The sequence below is a fragment of the Pteropus vampyrus genome, unplaced genomic scaffold (assembly GCF_000151845.1).
Source record: "Pteropus vampyrus isolate Shadow unplaced genomic scaffold, Pvam_2.0 Scaffold90, whole genome shotgun sequence".
In the NCBI taxonomy this organism is placed as follows: domain Eukaryota; kingdom Metazoa; phylum Chordata; class Mammalia; order Chiroptera; family Pteropodidae; genus Pteropus; species Pteropus vampyrus.
The window spans coordinates 1,153,796-1,159,716 of record NW_011888871.1 but is presented as its reverse complement, the minus strand read 5'-3'; positions in this window follow the sequence as shown (position 1 = coordinate 1,159,716).

The window sequence follows — 5,921 nt, the reverse complement described above, 5'->3', positions numbered from 1 at the left end:
GCGACGGCGTTTCTCCCAGAGACATGAAGACAGGTACACACAGAAACCGGGACAGGTGTTAGCAGAGGCTGTAGGCCCCGCGGCCGAAAACGGGATACGGCCAGCTGTCCTTCCCGAGGGGACCCTTTCCACGAACTGTGGGGCGCCGCACCGCGGGGTGCTTTCCCATCATAAAAAGGAGCAAACGGCCAACACACACACGACGAACTGGGTGAATCGCCACAGAAAACCGCCGAGTGAGATCTAATGCCAAGGGGCACACGGAGTGCTATTCCATTTACATCAATAACATTCTCACAACGACAAAATCATCGAAATGGAGAACAGTAGCGGTGGCCATGCCAGGGACGGGGGCAGGGGCACGGCGGGTGTGGTGATGACAGGGCCCCGCGAGGGACCGCCGTGGTGACGTAAATGACCTGCATGTTGACTGCGCTGAAGTCAGTATCCTGGTTGCAACAGCGCACGATAATTTTGCAAGATATTACTGTTAACGCAATAACGCTCCTGGCTGAAAGCTCTCGTGACGGAAGGGTCTGCTGAGCACACCTGGCCAGGAGGGGAACAGGCCCCGGCGCCCCAGCCTGACCAGCAGCAGCGGGGCAGAGGGGGCCGGCAACGCCCGGCGCATGTGTCTGCGATGTTCAAAGTTAGAACGTGGTGATGGCTGCTCAACTCTGTAAATATTCGAAACCCTGAATTTATACTCCAAGCAGGAGGACTTCACGTCGATAAATTCTATCTCAGTAAAATTGTTAAAGCAGTTTATTTAGGAAATAATAATAGTAGCTACTCGTGCTAAGCATGAAAGGACTATTATTTTTACTCTTTGACAGATGAGGAAACTGAGGCAGAAACGGGTCAAGGCATCTGCCCAGGGGCACACAGCCGGGAAGTGGCAGAACCAGGACCTGCGCCCAGGGAACCCGTCTGCGAAGTGTGCGCGTTTACCCACGTGCCACGTGTCCTCTTGCAAAGAGCCGGCCTTTTGTCTACGGGCGTCACAGTGGCCCGTGAGCAGGAGGAAGGGGCGGGACACCAGGGGGACACAGAGGAGGACGAGGGAAGGGTGGAGGACCACGGGCTTTGGCTTGGGCACCAGTTTTCAGAGCTGCAAGGGCACCTCCTCCCGCTGGCCCGGGGCCCCAGGTGAGGGTGACCGGCGCTACTTGAGAATGGGAAGGAAAAGCATCACGAGAAGACGTCTTCAAAATAATCATGTTCCAAACAAGCAGAATTATCCAAAGATGAGCTGGGTCCTTTCGGAGTCACCAAGGTCCCTGAGTAAAGAAAAACTCGAGGACAGGCGGGGGTGGCCGGTGGCCCAGACGCAGGCGGAACAGGACCGTCCCCAGTCATCCGGGGGAGGTGGGGGAAGCAGGAGGTGGCAGGTGGGGCCATGCTCCCCAGCAGTCCCCTCCGCACTGGGGAGGGAGACCAGGCCGCTGCTGGGGGGTTGGAAGGAGAAGGCCACGTGCCTTCCAAGACGTCTGAGGTCTCGGAGCACAGACGCATCACCTCCCCCGCGTGCTCTTGTTTGTGTCAGGACGTGAGCCATCAGGTGGACGGGACTCTAAAGTCGCACCCGACCCCGAGCTTTGGTCACAGACGCCAGGTGACGCGCCATCTCCCCAGCCGCGCGACAGGGGCGGGTCTCTGTGCTGCGCCCCCCGGAAGAGCCAGCGCAGCCCCACCTGGCACGCGTCTCGACATTTTTACAGATATCCGTCTTCCCAGGGACGCGTCTCAGCTCCCCTACTCCCAGACTCCAGATCACTCGTCCCCATCAGCCACTTCCCACCTTCACCCCAAGGATATCCGTAAGGGATGCACTGAAAGCCCTACGCCGAAGCAGTGAGTGCTTCGAAGCCGCACGGCCAACGTACTTTCCAGCTGTCAGATAACATGTTTAAGATGTGGCAATCTAAGCTATTTCGGGAGTTGCAATTTAGCCACGTTCTTTGCGGAAAGCGGTGACATTTACCCGAACGGGGCTCCCACAGCGGGAGTCCCCAGGCTCGTCAGCCTGCTGTGCGTGGTACGATGGCATGCAGAGGATCGTCTGGTAGCGGTTCCGAAGGAAACACAACAGCAAGATCAGAAAACAGAGGACGAAATCCAGCCCAGGGAGAAATAAACAACCTTCACTGGGCAGGATTCAGCAGCGGCGAGACACACACGGCATCATTAAAATGTCACAAGAATGACCAGGAGGTAGAGAGGAAGCAAAGGGCGGGAGATGGAATTATAATTACCTGGACTGTTATTAAAAGACGCAAAACAGAAGGCAGTTTCTCAAACGTGCCAGGCTTCAACCTTGAACGCTCCTTCTGGTTCTGCAAGGGCTCTGTTATTCTCAAATGTCTGAGTGTAAGGGGGAGGACAGCAATTATAGTTTTAAATGGCATGTAATATTTTTACGATAGCTGACATTTTATAGTAAGACATCATTTTGATTTCAAACTGTTGGGTGATTCTTATAATGACTTGAGAAGCTCTAAGGAAATAAAGTACCAGCAGGTGGTCAGTCAACTACTAAGAAATTCCTCACTCCACAGGCAGTAATCAGGTTGAAATACTTCCTCCATTACTTCCAAAAATAGAGCAGATAGTGATACATAGGCCTTTCCAATTTCAACACTGTAATATCTACATATGGTAAAAATACCTTCGTTTGTTTCTACGTAGAGCTATCGATAGCCTTGTTTGTAATCTGTATCAGGGCCTCTACGAAGAGTAGCTTTTGGGGGAAATTTATTTAAATCAGTACCCCTCAAACTTTGGACCCCATATTCCAGGCTCGCTAAATCTGATCCTTATATGTCTACAAAAATTTGAGAATCACCGATTTAAAGATTTTCCTCCCTTGGGACAAATTTTGCAAACATTTTTAAAGTGAGCTTCGTGTCTGAAATACAAAAGCGACAATGTATGTACGCCCTATTGTGTGCGCACACGCACACACACGCACGCCAAGATGGTGGATAGCTTCCAGCAGCTGCAGCCCCATCAGGCACAATAACCCCTTTCCACCCTCAGTGCACAGTAGGCCCACCACAAATTCTACCCAGAAAAACACCGAAAAGCCACCTGGCGCACGTTCTTCCAAAGGAGGAAGCTCAGCCATTACTGCGATTTGTTTTTCTGAATGTCAGTATGAGCAGCCAGTGCAAAATATTTCTTTAATTTTATGACTTTCACAACGTACCCAATGCCAAGGCCTCTGGGCAGACACATAAAGGACATCCAGAAAGGAATTAATAACGTAAGGCCTCCCCTAGGTGGCCAGCGATCCTCCCCACGTCCATCGGATGAAAGTACTGAATTATCGGCGAGGTCCTGCCATACCCCGCAGGCTCAGAACAGTTTTAAAAGGGTCTGTCGGGAGGTTTCAGAAACCGAGGTCCTGGCACTCGGTATTATGATGCTGCGGAAGGAATAGGGTAATCTGCTCAGTAACTGCCGTCTGAAACATAAAACCTTAAAGATAAAGGTCAACACTGTGAATTACCTGGAAGTTGATCGGAGCTGTCTCCCTCAGCACAGTACAACCCTACAGTCAAAATGCTAAAACACGGAAATCTGCCTATAAAAAATCCCCAAATATAATTAAAGAGCTAGCGTAATTCAAAAAAAAAAAAGTGGCTCTTAACTTTAGATGCATATCGGGGTCCCCCGGGGAGTTTTTAGAATGCTGATATGCAGGCCACCCCCAGGGCAAGGCCCAGGCATCAGCCGCTTCCGTTTCCCTTGGGGGTCCCATGTGTGCCTAAGGGTGACAGCCACCGAAACTCCCCCAAAATACGTTTAGACCGTCGATTCTAATCAATAGAGTTTGGCTGCATAAAGCAAGAAGTTACTGTGATTTAGTGATTTCAAACTTATTAGTATTCATTTTTTAGATGTCACACAGAATATTCTCAGTTGTCAACTCACTTTTTGGTATAATTTACTTCATTACTTTTATTACCTAATTTGAAAATAATAAATCTTTCTTCTGGAGTTTGATTATCCAATTTATCCGTAATCTGCTTTCTCTGTTGGTTATTTTGTCAATGGCATTATTTATTCACACTTCAGTCAAAAGAAAGGCCGAGGAGAGGAGGTCTTTAGTTCTTTACTTTGAACCAACTCGAACTCAAGAAAGACTATATATGTTTCTACTTCCAATCCACTAAAATCCACCTTTTCCTCGGGAGCGCCCACAGAAGAACAAGCGACACGCGTGCCCTCAGAGGTCTGGAGAACAACCCGCAGCCACCTGCCACAGGCTGTGCGTTGCGATGTCAGTTTTCAATATTGTGACTCCTTGCACAGTTTACCCTCGACCCCGTGTTTATATTTACACTAACATGAAAACAAAATTTCTACTGTCTGTGACTGTCGTGCACCTCCTGACTCAGCACCAGCCAACGAGCTCAGGAGGCATCCGGTTCTGGTTGAGGGGGGCTGTGATGAGCGCAAAGCTTGAGAGTTTGGGTCGCTGAAGGTTCCATTTACGCGCACTTTCCATACTGCCCGGACGGCACGGCTATTCGAGGCGCTATTATGTAAGTAACACCACGTTGGGTTCGAGACTAACGGCCACGGCAGCCGACACTAACGACACGCGTGCGAAGCGAAAGACGACGCGCGGGGACACTGGGCTGTGGAGACGGTGCTGGTGATGGACCACGCAACTGTGGGATCGAGTTCCTTATCCTTCCGAGTCCGCTTCCACAGCTGTAGAATGGGGTCATGACTTCTGCCCCCCGCCCCCAGAGTTGCAAGAATTAAATGCGTTAGTATCTGTGTGACGGCCCTTGGCTAACGGCGATACACATTTACCCCTGGCCCTCACGTCCGACTTGACTGTTCCATGGCAAGAAACTAAAATCTCAAAGGAGAAGGAAGCTTCTTTTGTAGCAAAAGACAATTTTGCAATCGTCTTTGATGAGCAGAAGCCACGTAAAAACGCCGATGAAGAGAAAGAGAGCGAATCAAATACACACTTTGATTCTTTAATTTCTTTTATTTGGATCATCCAAAACAGTGGTCCGAAGGAACGTCGCTTTTTTCTCAAGTTTCTCACATCTAATAAATGACTTGATTCTAGAACACAGCAGGAAGACACTGAACCAACCCCAAACAGATGCTGAGAAAACTTGATCAATCTAAAATGAATAATTCAGTCAGTGCGGTGTTCAAAAGGTTTCGCTAAATCTTTTTCAACATCCCTCTCACACTGAACAGGAAGCCTCTGACCGCGAAGGCTTTGTCAGCTCAGCAGTGAACCTGCGAACACACACTCAGTGCCCCAGGACTCGGCACCTGTCTAGCGCCTTTGTCGTCCTCGGTCACAGAAGAAAAACCAAAGGCTTTGAGCCTGGGGTTTTCACAAGTTCATCTCCTTCGCCAGAAGCTTTCTGTCTGCGTGTTGCTTTGCTTTTTGTTTTTGTTTAGTAAGCTGCCATAACCTGCAGAACTATTCACTGCGGTCCGGTGTCACTTCATTGCGGGGATACGTTTCGAGAAAGGCATCGCTAGGTGCTTCTGTCGTCGTAAGAGCATCAGAGGACGCGCGTTCAAAACCCCAGACGGGACGGCCCGGCGCGCACCCAGACAGCGTGGGAAGCCCGCCCCTCCTGGGCCGCAGACCCCTGCAGCACGTCACCGACAGAACGACACAAGAGTAAGCGAAGGACGAGGGAACAGGAGGCGGTCGAGAGACGCGGCAAACGCAGGACGTGGAGGCCGCCGCCGGCGGAACGGGACGCAGGGTCCCACGGCAAACTTCTTCACAAGCAGGAAGAGCGCAGCGCAGGATAAAGAGCGCCGTGAACGCGAGAGCCAGAGCCAGAGCCGCCGCCGCCTGCTCCCGTCATCAAGTAGTGAGCACCGTGCGCGACCGCAGCGCCACACTTTCACAGGACGGCAGTGCG